Source organism: Pseudonaja textilis, chromosome 5 (genome assembly GCF_049901715.1).
Source record: "Pseudonaja textilis isolate UNSWEBS1 chromosome 5, rPseTex1.2, whole genome shotgun sequence".
NCBI lineage: Eukaryota > Metazoa > Chordata > Lepidosauria > Squamata > Elapidae > Pseudonaja > Pseudonaja textilis.
Window position 1 is genome coordinate 2393421 of NC_141994.1, and position 16424 is coordinate 2409844.

At 39.7% G+C, this 16424-nt stretch overlaps 1 protein-coding gene across 4 annotated transcripts in view; it reads right to left on the minus strand.

The window, feature by feature from the left end:
* The window catches only part of CNTN1 (contactin 1), a 178782-nt gene that overhangs the window by 143617 nt on the left and 18741 nt on the right, over window positions 1–16424 (minus strand). The window contains exon 1 of one of the 4 annotated variants that reach the window (XM_087933955.1): window positions 5530–5574. The exons of 1 other annotated variant lie outside the window; for it this stretch is intronic. The gene's annotated coding sequence lies outside the window, so the exon portion shown is untranslated. Of the gene's footprint in view, window positions 1–5047; window positions 5278–5529; window positions 5575–16424 lie in introns of those variants that run through there. 2 more of the 4 variants (XM_087933953.1, XM_087933952.1) reach the window with 2 other exon arrangements.

A 16424-nucleotide genomic window follows, 5' to 3' on the forward strand; every position in this document is an offset into this window, starting at 1 on the left:
ATTTATTTATTGCTTTCTCTTTCTGGATGCCCTTAATACAATGTTGCCTGCTTGGACTATCCTGTATTTTTCTTGGCAAGATTTCAGATGTGGTTTTTCATTGCCTCCTTCCTAGAGTAGAGAGAGACTGACTGGCTCAAAATCATTTAGCTGGCTTTGTGCCCAAGACAGAACTAGAATTCATGGTCTCCTGGTTTCTAACCTGATGCTTTAAACACTTCACCAAACTGGTTCTCTTTATTTCTGAACCCTGTGTAAATCTCTCATAGAACTTGTGCAATGTTATTCCACTAGGATTATAACAAAACCTGGGAACTGTTTCTTAGACAACATGTCAGATGTAGAGGTCCACCCTATCTAAGATCCAAAAATTCCATCAATCAAATTATAATTTTTGTAACCTAGTATTATAAACATATTTTACAACTTACAATTTCCTATAACTGTTTCAACAGTTGGTTTTCCTTTAAAGCTGTGCCAATATGATGTACTCAATAAAGAAGAGCTTTGAGAAGGATCCTAGTCTCAGAGTTCTGATTTGCTTGGGTTCATTAGTCACAACATTGACAGTTACATTAAAAAATAAAGTTCAGAGAATGTCAAATAGTAAGAGAAGGAAAATGCATTATTAGAAACAAGAGCTCATGTTAAAAATTATAATGAACCAATAGTGTATTTCATAAATAGAGACTTTGCAGTCGCTATTTGTCCTAACAATTATTTGTCTCAGCAGTGATAAATCTCAAACAGGATCCATTTTTTGTTAGTATCTCATTTATTTCAATTCATACACACACACACACATACCACTCTGGTGATGTGGGTTGTCCTCCTATATTAATTTCTACCTGTGTTTGTATTATCTGCCTTTGAAACATAATTGCAAGTAACAATTTTTGCTATGACTCAGAATATATGGAGATCTTAAGCCTGTAGAAAAGGTATGATAAGTAGCAAAAATGCATTGCTTATTGTTTAGTAAGAATTGCAACTGGATTAGGTATTTTCATTAACACAGCCAGTATTTCTAATTTAATATACTGTTTAAGTTTGATAAGCATTTCTAAGGCTCATCTATAATATATATCCAGCCGCTCTTGTAGTCAAATAAGATTTTTTTTTTTTCACATAAAAGCCTAATACATTTTTCATTAGGCTTTTATGTGGGAAATTTTTTTTTTTTTTGCTTGGCTAGAAGAACTGCTGGATAATATATTGCTTGTAAGCCCAAAATTACTCTCAGTGACTCAGCATGCAAGACGGTTTCTAAAAAAGCAAATAATTCTTTCTCATAAGTTGTTTCATCAAACTCAACTAGCTCAGAGACTCTATGCGGAAAATAGACAGCTAACACATTCTCTACAGGATACTCTCTCACTGAGTGTGAATTTTATCTAAAAAGTTATAGAGCGGTGTAAGGCAAGACATTGCAATTCAGAAAAAGGAGCTCATATAGATTCCTTAATATAACAATTATTCTGTATAAATTTATGCTATATAAAGACTAAATATAGCATTGGAGTACCTTGTTTGAGATGGGTGGATAAAGAATATGTTAATAAATAATGACAATGTTTGGAGACAATTTTCCCCTTAGCCATCAGTTCCTACCTGCATCTATCAAGTCACATTCAGAAATCCAAAAAAAACCTGGGAACCCAGAATCGCTACAAGTTATTCTTGAACCTGAGCATGAGAGCCATGAAAAGAGCAGTTGAAGATCTTAGTTTGATTTTCATACAGAAGATTATGATCTTCTTCACAGTTCTTGGGAGAATCCGCAGTAGAAGGTTGAGCACAAAAATTAACTAGGTGAAGAAATAAGGCTGTTTAGCTTAATTTGCATTTGGGTGGGGAAACATGGGTAATTAAAGCTACAGCAATGTAAAAGTCCAGTTCTTGCCATCACAACATTGTTATTGTGAAGAAGCATTTCTCATTCTTGCCCAATTGAATCCTTTGATAGTAGCTAGACCCTTGAACTCTATGACTAGAGGTGCAATGTTTTTTGGAATCTTGCAGTTTCACTTGACTTGAACATTGCTGTTAGTTGAGGAGGGATTTAAGGTTTTACAAGCCAGCTATGACAGTAAATTAACAATTTAAAACTACTTTCTTTATTTCCTGTTATATCCTGCTAGATGTTCATCACACCACAACTGTGAATACAAATAAATGTGTGTGTGCGCGCGCGTGCGCGCACGCATCATAGTTAATCTCAAAAAACCTAAGCAGGGTTGGAATTGGCTAATACTTTAATGAAGGTTCATTAGAAAAGCTAAGACTGGGAAGCTTAAAAAAAATTAAAATCTTGGAAGGAGGTAGTTGTAAGTCACAGTAATATTTCCAAGAAAACTCTGTGTAATACAGTCACTTGAAGTTCAGCTCAGTTCAAACAAGACTTTACCTCCTATTCTTGCATTTCTAAATAAGCCTGGAAATAAATAACCAATAATATTCATAGAGTATTTGAGCTTTCTGTAGTACAATTTGCTAACATACCTATTATGTTTGTCAAATGGAAAGCAAAATGTCAAGATTGAACCGCTTTTGAAAGTAGTCTTATTGCTATTTAACGTCCCACAGAACTGGGGGGAGGGAAGGATGAGAAGGAATGCAGACGCTCCAGAGATAGACCGTGCGACCCAAGAATCCACCAAGGTCACTGCTGCAGGTGTCCAACAAAGAAGTGAACTATTCTCAAACAAAAGGACGATTCATAATTGGACATAACAATTGGATTCATAATTGGACAATCCATGGGTGAGGAGAAGGAGAAGCGATTGTTTAACCATGCAAGCATTGCATGGGAAAACCAGAGTTGGTTTTGATTCTTTAGTACCGGAATTGTATATCCAATAAAGCTTTACTTTGGGGGATGCAAAGTTCCTGAGAGTGACAACTTCTTTTAGGTTCACTAGTCGGACTGTTGACTCTCATTTCAGCTTGTGTATTTGTTAATGAAGGGTAAATTAGATATTTAAAACATTTTATTATAAAAATGGCATTTCTTAAGGATGAAACATAAATATATTATGTTAGATACATTTATATCCTGTATTTAATATACCAACTTACTGTATTAGAGCAAATTGTCAAAATTTATACCGATCATTAGGTCTAAACTGATTCAAAACTGATATAAAGCTCTTTCTTGCAAACTTTTGAGAGGTTTTTTCGCCCATACAATTTTGCAAAATTGTACTTTCATACATTAATTTAATCATTCACTCTAAACTGCAGATTTTGCATTTCCATTGGGTAAAGATTGGTAAGATAATTGATGTCCATGCTGTCACTTGAAAGAGAAAAGGAATTTATGTGGAACATATTTTTTTTTACTTATTTATGTATTCAAATTTTATAGCTGCTCATCTTAACCAAATAATTCTGGGAATTTGGAAAGGGATATGAAGACATCGTAGCAATTTAATAAAGTATGCATGTAAGAAAGAATACTCAATAATCATTTTATCTTCAACCTATTAATTTGTAACATTGGAGTGTACTAAAGAATAAAGAACAGAATATAACCAGTGCTTGCATTTGAAGGTAACATAGAAAATGAAAGCTTTGCAGTATTGTAACTAGAAAAAAGATATGACATGGCAATAACCAGAATTTAGAAAAGTAAAAGGGGAAAAGATACAAAGCCCAGGATAAAATTCTGTGTTGGATTTAAAGCAATGGTAAATATGTTGTGTGATAGACAGTGACAATAGGAAGCACTGCCTTGAGCTCCTAAACTAGTAGGAAAGTAAATATAATTAAATAAAATGAATAGCGTGTAAGAGGAAAGTGAGAGTAAAATGGGCTCTAACAGGAAAGAAAGCAAAAACAAAATGCATTCCTGTAGAAACATCCAATGAATATTTATACAGAAAAGAAAGAGCAGCTATAAAAACATTGCACATAAGAGAATTCAAGTTAGAATAAGCTATTTACTGTACTAGACGTGTTCAGAAGTTTTAATGAAGAAATACTGCTGAACTGCAAGTTATGTAGAGATTAAAAATGAGTTGAGTTTATAGGAAAAAGATGTATTTAATAGCTATAAAAGCAACAGGTCAAAAAAGAAAAAAGAAAAAAAGAAATAGACGTGGGACAAAAGATGAAAATGATTAAGTGGAAAGCAAAAATTTCATCACCATAAATGGTAACTAATTTTGTGAATATTTTATTTTAGAATTATTACTTTAGAAAGTGAAAACTTAATATCTGTATTATTAAAACTAATTATTTTAAACCCAAAAATATTTAAATGCCGTGATTAGCTAGTACATTTCTGACAATAATAAAAAAGCTGTCAGATAAATTTAGTGTAGCCTATGTTTAGTAGGATTTTGATACTATTGACTGTTGCACAATACATTAGCATTTATTAAACCAGTTACAAATGTATATTCAGTTAGTATATTGCATATAAATCATTCTTCCACAAATCATAAGCATTCAACTACATAGAAAATAATGGATTTTTTATTTTTATGATATCCATCTACTGCTGCTTTTGACTTAGTTTCAAACAGCAATGCATACAAGTATACTAATTCCTCATTCCTATGTAGTGATACACTGTTGCATTATAGTTATCATCTAGGTTTTGCCAAAATATTTCAGTATTAAGAAAGTCAGAATGAAATTATATATATACAGATATGCTTCCTAAGTTGTATCATTCAAACTCTGCCAATTTGAGAATATCAAGCACTGCAAATGTTTTTAACAACAGATGGTGATGATTTACCTAGTGTGAAAATTAAACAATGTAGTTATCAAGTCCAGGCAACATTAATAGCATTATAGATATTGATAATGTGTAGATTATCTTTTGTATCAGTTTAATATATATGCCCTCTTTTTGTGAGACATCTTATATAAAAGATCCAAATTTACTACACACAGTAAAAAAAAAGAACAAGGAGCTTTCCACAATCCCTCTTCAGAAGCCTGCTACAAAAGCAATGCCTCAAAATTATCTAGGTTTCACACACACTCTTAAAAAGCTGATCACAGAAATTTGACTGAGGCAAATGCAAATATTTACCTTAGCTGAAGAATTTCCTTTTGTTCTTTTGTCTATAATAAATACCTTAAATAAATGCTCTGAAATGTAGATAGCTGCACCCCAAAACTTCACATATTCTCTTCTGTGGTAGAAAGCAAATTAAAAGAGAAAGACCGAACAGGGATGACTTGAGATTTCAAGCTGTGACCTCAGAGCAAAGCACAGCTGTTATCATCTCTCAGCCAATATTCTGAGGAAAACAAGCTAGAGGCTGGAAACTAGCTCTCTGGATGGCTTACAACATTTTTAAATCACAGTTCTGGCCTGCTTTGACTGCAGTCATTTTCTGCAAAGGTTCATCTCATAATAATGAGATCCATATTATTCAGTTTCCAGACTAAAAACAAGAAAATGCATAATACATAAAATAATCAGGATACTTCCTGCAGCTAGCACTGCAGTCCATAATGGAAATATATTGATCAGATTTCTAAAATAATCAAGAAGAAGCACTGACTCACTGCAGCAAACAGTTGGTCCAGCCTACATCGGAGACAGATCTAAGTTTTCCCTCCCTGCAGCACTGAATTGTAATACCAACGTGCATGACATGATACAGCTAAATTTCTTCCCACATCTTTATTTTATATACTGTCTTTACTGTTGGATGAAAAAAACAATTTAACAATTTATTCTAAATATGTATTTTCAGCCCTACTAGATTATTTATGCTCAATTCTGTCAAATAAAGATTTTCTCCTACTGCCATGGGATATAGTTTACTAAGATCAGAAAACAAGAATAATAAACATTAGATTTTATTTGCTACTTTAATCATGTTATACATGTTATAATTTGTATTGCTACACTGGAATTAAATGTCTTGAAAATTACAATACTTAAGTAATATGAAATTCATTTCATCAAATTGACAGCAATTAATGAGCGTTGGCTATAATCAATTACATCTACTCCTAGTATTCCTAGCTACTTCCTGTTTTCAGAAAACTGAATTTTATAAAATGGGATACAACTCAAATAAATTATGAAATAGGAATTTTAGAACATAGAGATTCTAAATAAAATTTTTAAAAGTTACAACTTTTCAAATGGGAATTGATATATTTCTAAAAATATTCTTCATAAATTAAAACTGTTTAAGAACACAAACATAAGTATTTGCTTCTCTTTAAAACTGAATTCAATATAACAATAATAAAAAGGGAGGGTGGAGAAAAAGGTTTGCAGAAATGTCACAAGTTCTAATAATATCAAAAACAAAATCCATTCTAATCCTTAAAATTACATTAGGTCCATTGTGACAAATAAATTTTAACATCAACCTGTTCCAATGAATTCAGTGCATTTAATCATAAAACATTTGAAAGAAAAATTCAGTCAGAGATGAGATTCAGCCAGTTCAGTCCAATTCAGCTGAATTGGTTAAGTCTGTGTGCAATTCAAATAATGGGTGGATCCCACCACTGGTTAGCCCCGCCCCTTGTTGGCCCCACCCCTCACTCCTCCCAGGCACTCATCGCCAGCCTCCCCTGAGGCCATTTTGGCATCTTAGTGTTCCTTCATGGGTGGCGGTCTGCAGGTGGGGGTGCCAGAAGGATGGAGGGGGTCCTCCTTCCGTGCCAAAGGCTTTCCTCTTCCTCCTAGCTGCTGCCGTTCCTACACCTGAGCACTCCTGCATCCTCCTGGCCTGCATTTGCTGCCTCAGCACACCCTAGGTCTGCCTGCACGAGCTCATTGAGCAGTTTGCCAAGCACGCCCCGCTGCCCCGTTGCAAGTAGGCCATTCCCACCCTGCATGGTGGACTGTGGTACCATGTGAACCCGGAGACACTTCACTTCCAGTGCCGGAGAGGGCAGGAAAGGGAAGCGGCCGGGCTGCTGCTGTCTTTCATTGGGGCGCGTGTAGTGAGATGGGGCTCCTTTTGCTGTCTCTTCACACACACCCTTGCCAGGCAGGGCAGGGCTTCCTGCATTCCTCACTTAGTCACCCTCCCCATTTATCAATGCAATTTGGAGGTGGCGGATGGGAAAGGGTGGGGCTGATTGGCTCCTTCCCAACAGCTCTCTTGCAGGGCATGGCCGGCCGTGGGTTGCGGGGAACGTTGCTGGGCAGCAGGGCACTCAAGGGATGCGCGGTGGAAAGGCTCACCTGGGGCTTGGGTGGCATTTGCCCTGTTGCCCAGTTGCACTGCTCACCCAGGCTTGGCCCTTCCTTCCGTGGGCTGCCTTCTTCAAGCACCCAAGAATTGGTCCCCGAAATGGGATCTGCTCTGTGCCCCTGTAGGATTTCAGCCTCCAGATCCCTGTGAGGCAAAAGAACTACTTTCATTTGCAGCTGCCACAGACCCCCCCTGCCTCATGCTCCCCCCCCCAAGGCTCTGTGGACAGCGATGCTTGCCAGGAAAGGCTCTGCTATTTTGAACTTCCTGCTCAGGAGCAAAACTCAGCAGTCTTCAGGTTGCCCTGTAATTCTTTTAATTTTCAGGGCCCTTGCTAAGTCCACCCTCCAAAGCAGTGATCCCCAACCTTTTCTGTGCCACAGCCCGGTACCAGCATCACAAAATGATCCACAGCCCGGTACCGGCATCAGCACGCATGACAAGGCAAGGCGAGGCGAGCGACCGGCCAGCCAGCCGTCCCCTGCTTCTCTCCGCCACCTTCAACTCCTCCTTTGTACTTTTGTCGATGGGCTTCGCTTCGGGACGGCTTCGGGACAGTCGCTCGGCTTGCCTTGCCTTGGGTGCTGAAAGAATCCTCGCGCCTTAGTTTTGTTCGAAGCCCCCCCCTTCGATGAAACTAAGGCGCGAAGATTCCTTCAGGACCCAAACACAGCTTTCCAACCGGAAAAGCTCACCCGGAAGCACTTTCTTGTCAAACAAGATGGCGCCCAGCAAACCGGCGGCCCGGTAGGAAATGTTCCATGGACCGGTACCGGTCCACAGCCCGGTGGTTGGGGACCCTTGCTCCAAAGCTACCATTTAGCTGACCTGTTTGCCAATAAAGGGGGTGGAAAAAAAATGGACTCAGCCAGGGTGAGGGTGCTCAGTGCAGGCAGAAACCTTGCAGCTCTGTGGCCCCAGGGTGAGCCTTGTTGGGGCATCCTGCAGCATCTTCTACACCTGCACCTCTAATAAGGGGCTAGAAGGGACCAGCCTCTCCTTGCAGCTTCTGGGACCCAGCGACCCCCGCAAAGTGCCCATTCCATTTAGCATCTGACCACATTATCAGGCTTTGAGTCTTGGCCTACTTCTTTTTGAAGAGTGATATTTATTTTTTTAGATAAAAATGCCCAGAATAGAAGCCTTGATCTCCAAAGGCATGAGTGTTCTGGAAAGCTTCACTCACAACATTTTGGAAGAGGGGATCCCATGTGAGCAGTTCCTCTCCCTGTCTCTTTTCCCTACTTGGCTTCTTATAATTTCTTTCTTAGGGAGCACAGTCAGGTACTTCAGAGGTCTCCAACCTTAGCAACTTTAAGACTTGTGGACTTCAACTCCCAGAATTCTCCAGCCAGCTATACTGGCTGGAGAATTCTGGGAGTTGAAGTCCACTAGTCTTAAAGTTGCCAAGGTTGGAGACCTCTGAGGTACTTCAAAGCCCTGAAGGTCCTTGGCCTGCCTAGTCCTCACCTTCTCCCTTCACAGCAAAAGGAGATTTTTCTCTGTGTCACAGAGGCTGGGCATTTTTCTGCACAGACCGTTCTTATACATTCTCATTAGGGGTAGTCCTTGACTTATGGCCACAACTGAGCCAAAATTTCCATTGCTAAGCAAGATTTAAGTGATTGTCCTTGCCACCATTAAGTGATGTTCAATAGTAGTAAATAAATATTGTATTTTGTTGAAGCATTTGAGGTGAGCGGCTGGGAGGTGTGGCCAGGCATAGTGAGTGACGTCAAGCTGGCCACGCCCATCCAGTCACATGCTCACCCAGCCACACCTACCCAGCCTGTCATTAGGGCACAGAACCAGTTGTTAAATTATTTGAATCCCACCACTGAACTCTGTCAACAAATCTCTATAACCACACATGAAAACATCATATTTATTAACTATAGCCATGAATTTTGTAAAATGTGAAATGTGAATCTTTTAAAATTATTTTCCAACGTTTACAAGACCATCCCAAAAATACCATTTCCCAATAGGAAACTACTATAGAAAACTGTTTTGTACTGTTTCTAATTAATGAAGAAGAAAAAGCTGCTTTCCAAACAAAAATGAGACTTCTTACCATTATTAGGAATGTCATTTCTAATGACAAAAAACTAGAATAATTCTGCAGTTAATCAGCGTTCTTCACACTTATGTTCCCTTTTTTTCAAAGATTTCTCTGTATACAGGTATTTTTTTCAAAACAAACTCAAGAGTTTATACATTTTCTCACTAAAAAGCTTTTTTTAAAAAGAAAAACCAACTTCCTCTTCCTCCTCATGCTCCTCCTCTTTCAAAAAGAGAATAGTCTTTGTTTTTCAATTTAATCAAGTATCTATTATAGTTTAAACTAATCTCAGCACACGGAAGCATGAGATTGGGAATGTCATATACTATAATGAAACTATGATAACCAGATTTAATCTAATATAGTACAGAGCTGTTTAAACCAAGGTGAGTCAGGTAATCTTTTTCATTTATCTACATAATTTCTTTTTTTGATGCAATTTATTATGACAGACATTAAAACCACTACATAATGGCTTACAATGGATTTCAGAATAGAATATTTAAAACAGAATAGAGTTGGAAGGGACCTTGGAGATCTTCTAGTCCAGCCCTCTGCTCAAGCAGGAGATTCTATGCTATTTCAGATAAGTGACTGTCTAGTCTCTTCTTAAAAATCTCCCGTGATGGAGCAGCCATCATTTCTGAAGGCAAACTATTCCATTGGTTAATTGTCCACACTCTTAGGAAGTTTCTCATTAATTCTAGCTTACTTCTCTCTTTGGTTAGTTTCCAATCATTGTTTCTTGTCCTGCCCTCTGGTGCTTTGTAGAATAATTTGACCCCATCTCTTCTCTGTGGCAGCCCCTCAAATACTGGAATACTGCTATCATGTTGCCCCTAATTCTTTCTTTTCCTTAGGCTAGCCAAACCCAAATCCTGCAGCTGTTCTTCATATGTTTTCTGTCTCCAAGCCTTTGATCATCTTAGTTGCTCTTCTCTGAACTTTTTCCAAGGTCTCAACATCTTTTTTGTAGTATGGTGACCAAAATTGATAGCAGTATTCCAGGTGTGGCCTTACTAGGGTTTTATAAGGTAAAGGTAAAGGTTCCCCTCGCACATAAGTGCTAGTCATTTCCGGCTCTAGGGGGTGGTGCTCATCTCCGTTACAAAGCTGAAGAGCCAGTGCTGTCCAAAAACATCTCCGTGGTCATGTGGCCGGCGTAACTAAATGCCAAAGGTGCACGGAATGCTGTAACCTTCCCACCAAAGTGGTCCCTATTTTTCTACTTGCATTTTTTCATGCTTTTGAACTGCTAGGTTGGCAGAAGCTGGGACAAGTAACAGGAGTTCACTCCATTATGCGGCGCTAGGAATTTGAACCACCAAACTGCCAATCTTTCTGATTGACAAGCTCAGCGCCTTAGCCATTGAGCCACCGCGTCCCTGGATTTTATAAAGCGGTACTAATACTTCATGTGATCTTGCTTCTCTGTTATACAACCCAGGATTATATTTGCTTTTTTGGCTGATGCTGCACACTGCTGGCTCATATTCAAATGATCATGAGCCGCAGTGGCACAGTAGTTAGAGTTCAATACTGCAGGCTACTTCTGCTGGCTGCCTGCAATTTGCTGCCTGCCTTCTGCCGTAGCCCTGAACTTCCCGGGAGAGTGAGTTTGCAAGCAAGCCCTGGTCGAGTCAACTCTCAGCCTGGCCTAGGCCGCCACTGCAATCCCCAGTCAAGTCGACTCCCAAGCCGGCCTAGGCTGTTGCGTTGTCCCTTCCATCGTCCCTGGGTTTGCCTGGCATGCTTCGCCACCAGCGCCACGGCTCCATTGCATGTGGTGCTCATGAGCTATCTATCTAGCTGCTCCCCCACTGTCCCCAGTGTCCAGTGCCACTTCCTGCTGCTTCCTGCTCCTTCCCAGAGCTTCCTACTGTTCCCAGCATTTCCCATGCTTACCGGATCTTCCTGCTTGCCTCTGAATGCCATCTGAGAAGCCGCATGGCTATGGCCACACTGGCTGGGAGAACGTTCCTCTCCCCCTGGCCGTGAAGAAGCCGCATGGGCATGGCTGCACTGGCTGGGAGAATGTTCTTCTGCACCTGGCCAGGAAGAAACAGCATGGTGATGCACTAGCCAGGAAAGAGTGTTCACTTTCTCCCCCTGGCCGGGAAAAAGTTGCATAGTCATGGCCGCACTAGCCAGGGGAGACCGTTCTTCTTCTCCCCGTTGCCGCCACAGCTGGATCCGGTGGGGGAATGCTCCCCTGATGGGCGGGTGGCCAGTGCCGCCCTGGTGTGCTCTGCCCCCATTGTCGCCACCACTGGTACTGGCTGCCGCCGCCACCACCCAAAAAAACTCCCCACTGCTGGTGTAGATCTGGGACACGCCACCACCACCACCGTTTGCCTTCCTATCAAGAGCCTTCCTATCGGCGAAAGAGGCTCTGCAGCCCCCCAAAACAACATATGAACGCAATTGGAGTGAGCCCCCACCCACCCCCGCCACCCCTACAGGTATGACAAGTCCCAGATTGGGACTCGGCACACAGGGCTTTGCTGGAGCTGAAGGGGCTGGCCTTCACCTCTGTCACCAGCCGTGGGAGAAAGGTTAGGGCAAGGTAAAGGCAAACCAATGCCCAGGCAAGAGATGCTGGCGGGGGTGGGCGAGGCTGCAAGGCGAACCTGGCTGGAAGTTGTTTGTAAGTCTTCCCAAAAGAGGGACAGGAGGAAGATCCGCAGCTGTCCAGGATGATTTTATAATAAGAGAAAGCCTGGGTACGTTTTTATTAGACAGCCTTTCCTGATTTTTGCTTGTATCACTGTTGGTCTCAATGAGCCACTCCTCTACCTTTTGGTGCTACGCAGGTAATCATGCATTGCTTAATTAGTTTGTTAAATCTCCATCTTTTCATAGAGCAAGATAATTATGTTTATGAACTGCTAATATCACCCTCCTGAGTGCTCACTTTGAAGCACTTTCCATTTTGACAACTTAGGAAAGAAGCGTTGTCTTTTGGGTTTACCTGAATAAAATTCAGGTAGATCAGGGGAGGGTTAATTTGAAAATGAGCAGTAAAATAGAAGCGTGTTTCTGTACCTAATAGAAAGGAAAGGAAACATTGAGAAGTGTTGAGGAGCGGAGGGATGTGAGTGTGAGTCAGGGGATTCCAGACCGGAAATATTGTTTCGTATTCTAGTTAAATTAGAAATGGTTCTTTGTGAAGGATCTTTGAAAATTTTGGAATATTGCAATAAGGTCCAAGAAAAAAATAATAAAGCAGAAAGATTTAATTAAAGGAGAAGAGAAAAAAAAAAAAGACACCCACTAACTGACTGCTTTGAAAATGCCTTTCAAAATGTGTTTTCAGTTGTAGGATTGGAAATATTTGCTTGACTGTACGCTTTAATGTTCAGAAAGAATAACCTTTATCAGTATAAGCAGAGGTGTATTCTTCAAGCTTTAATGCATTTTGCAAAAATCATTGTAGTAAACTGAACACCACCGTAGAATATCATTTCTCACCAAAAATGCAATTTTAATGGAGAGTAAAGTAAGATTTTACACAGGCAAGAAAAAATAATGTATAGAATAGGTGGTGCCTGGCTCAGCTGGAAGTAACTGTGAGATGGAAACTTATCAAAACAGATCCAACGTAGAAATAAGAAATTTCCTGACAGTGAAAACAATTAATCAGAGAAATTGGATGCCTTCAGTAATTGTGGGTATACTATCACTGGAGGTTTTTAAGAAGAAATTTGTCCATAATAGTATAGGGTCTCCTGCTTCACCTCCACGGTCCTTTTCAACTCTGTTATTCTTTATAAATTTCTCCACTCAGTCTTTCCAAGAGAATGATGATAAACGATATTTGGAAATGTACATCAGGTCTTCCGATAGCAAAATCTCGTCTTATTGGCTAGTATATCAAGGGGAAGATGACTTTGAAAAAGCTTCCTCTCTCACCATAACACGAAAGACGAGGTGACGACTGGCTGGAAGGGGCGAGGAAAAGCCAGGAGATGCACGCCCCCCATGTGAGTGACATCCAGTTGGCCACGCCCATCCAGTCACATTTATGGTTAAGAAAAATCTGTAACTATGCCAATCTGAATGGTTATCAATTGTCTTAACTGCATTCTACTATTTTGTCCTAACTTAGAAAAAATATTAATATATATGTTCAGTTGCCATTAATCCAAGAAAAAAAAAAGTGTGATGCAGGAACAGCCATAAAAAAGAGCTAGTCCTAGATGTTTTTCTACACTTTTTTTTCCCGACACCCCAAATCTGGTGCATGGAGGCTTTGTATGGAAAACAAAGAAGCTGTGAAAAGGTTTAGCCTTCCTCCATATGGCACAAGATGGCACTATTGTCAGCTACATCATCCTGGGTTTTCTGTTTTTTTTTCCCAAGTCATCATCATCATCAATATGTGTAAGTAACACAAAGGTTCTGGGATAGTGGTCATCAGGACAGAAGAAATAGGATGCCGATTATTTAGAAGATGGTAATTCTTAATGGTATTCATAGCAAAATCGATCAACTTCCTTAATGTCCACATTCGTATAATAGCCAATTATTATTTTTAAATGTTGCGGTTTTTTAATCTTCTAAGTCTCTTCTCTCTCAACAGATAAATCTTAGTTTTATATTTTGTTTTCAATAATGGTAGTTTTATTCAAAACAAAAACCTTTAGATCAGTGGTGAGATTCAAATATTTTTACTACCGGATCTGTGGGCGTGGCTTGGTGGGCGTGGCAGGGGAAGGATACTGTAAAATCTCCAGTCAGAGGTGGTATCTGTTGGTTCTGCGAACTACTCAAAATTTCTGCTACCGGTTCTCCAGAACCGGTCAGAACCTGCTGAATACCACCTCTGCTTTAGATAAATGCTATTAATCTGAAACTCACTAGTCTCTTGCCAATAAAAAAAAACACAAAGCATTTGTAGTACTACATAATGAAAAAGTTGTATGAATGACCTCTTCTGTGGTTAGCAGAAGAGCCCCTTCCAACCCAAATTAATAGGATACACAGATTTTCTTCAATGTAAAATACTTAAACTGAATATAAAACAGGAATGTGGTATTCAGAGAAATTATTTTTAGTGTGTAAATAATTAAAAAGCTTTATCTTTCAGTATTATTTTATTAACTGTTTCCAAAAAGATGTTTACTCCATAGTTTACTGAATATCAGTTAAGCAATATCTTTTCGGTTATTGACACATTTTTAAAAAGCATATTCTTCTTATAAGCTGAATTCACTATAACATCAATTGCTTCCTTCAGTTAAAATAGTGATGATGTTCATCCATTGTGTTTGAAGAGGACCTTGACATCGACAGGTTGTGGGTGAAGCGCGCAATCACTGAACTGGTTGTTACACCAGCAGCAACCCACCGCTGCTGGCATCCTTCAACAAGGCCTGCCCAGTGTGTCTGGGCTTTCATCCGCAGGGTGTGGACTGATGGCAGGCGTGCTCTGAAGAGGACTCCTTGTCCTGCCATTGGATTCTCAGAAGTCTGTGGAGGCAGGTTGTGTGGAAGTGGTTCAGTTGCCTAGCATGCCTGCTGTATACAATCCAAGTCTCACTGGCATACATCAGGGTAGTTAGCACTACTGCTTGGTAGACTTTGTAGCAAGGCTTATTCCATGGCGGTCCCACATGGTAGAAGTTTCTCTCAAGCCAGAGAAAATGGTCCGAAAACGGCCTGAAAATGGCCTGAAAACAGCCTGAAAAATGCCTGAAAACACCCCCCAAATGGCTGAAAACAGTCCCAAAAAATGACCTGACAAATGCCCCTCAAACGGCCTGTTTTTTGAGGCATTTTCAGGCTGTTTTTCATGCCATTTTCAGGTCATTTTGGGGGGCTCTTTTCCAAGCCAAAAATGGCCTGAAAGCAGGAACAAAAAGCCTGAAAACGGCCCCCAAAAGACCTGAAAATGCCCCCCAAAAGACCTGAAAATGGCCCCAATACAGGCGGGGGCAGGGCCAGCCAGTGGTGGGATTAGCCCCAACTGGCTGAATCCTACCTCTTCCTTTGAGGCAAGTGGCCCAGGCAGTGGGGCTGGGTATAATGAGTGATGTTACCCACCCAGTCACATGACCAACTGGCCATGCCTACCCAACCAGAGAACCAGTTGTTAAAAAGTTTGCAGCCCACCACTGCTTTACAGGTTACTTTTCAAGGCTGATGTAACTATGAATGGTTATTAAATTACTGTTTTTAAGTTGACGATTGCCTGTATTTGTATGTTTGTTAGATTTGGAGGCCACCTGAACTCTTATACTTAAAACAAGAAAACATTAAAAAGAATCTAACTGTCTGGATTAACCAGAAACTAAGCTGATAAGAGAATAGACAAAATAAAACATTTCTTCACATGGTGCATAATTTATTTCTGTAATTCTTTATCACAAGATAGTGATATTTACCAACTTAGATGGGTTTTTAAAAGCTAGTAAATAAACAGAAGGCTGATTGATCCAATGCAGAATGCCTCTGTGGCATTTCTGCAAGGATTCTATATCGGGGTCACCAACCTTTTGGATCTTAGGGACCACCAAACTCATACTTTTAAATCCTGAGGACCACTAATATGATTTTTTTTTTAAAAAAAGCTAATATATTTAATATAAAAACCAATCTGCAAACATCAACTCCATCAACCAATCAAGAAATAACAACACAGCCAACATATAGATAGATAGATAGATAGATAGATAGATAGATAGATAGATAGATAGATCGATCGATCGATCTTTGGTTATTCGGGTTTTTTTCCCGCGTAAGATTGGAAGTATCTAGGCAACGTTTCGATGAAGTCTCATTCATCATCTTCAGGCTTGTGTCTTCGGCTCTGTGCTTCTCAGAGTGAGATATTTATATGTTATATTATATTTTATATATACATATACATATACATATACATATACATACATACATACATACATACATATATATATATAAATTCATTTTCTTAAGTTTTTGTGGATATTTATATGTATGGTATTCAGCTTTGTCCAGGTATTTTCCCACATCATTATGGCTGTGCTTTTAAAGTTGTAGCGACGTTTCGGCAGAATCTCATCTGCCATCATCAGTTTTCTGGATTAGGTTCATCCGTGTGTCAGGCTTTCACATCTGTTTCTGTTTTAATTTTGGTGCTAGCCTCCTGCTGTGTTAGAATGGTTTTTTCTTCATCCTGATTGGTTGGGAGTCTT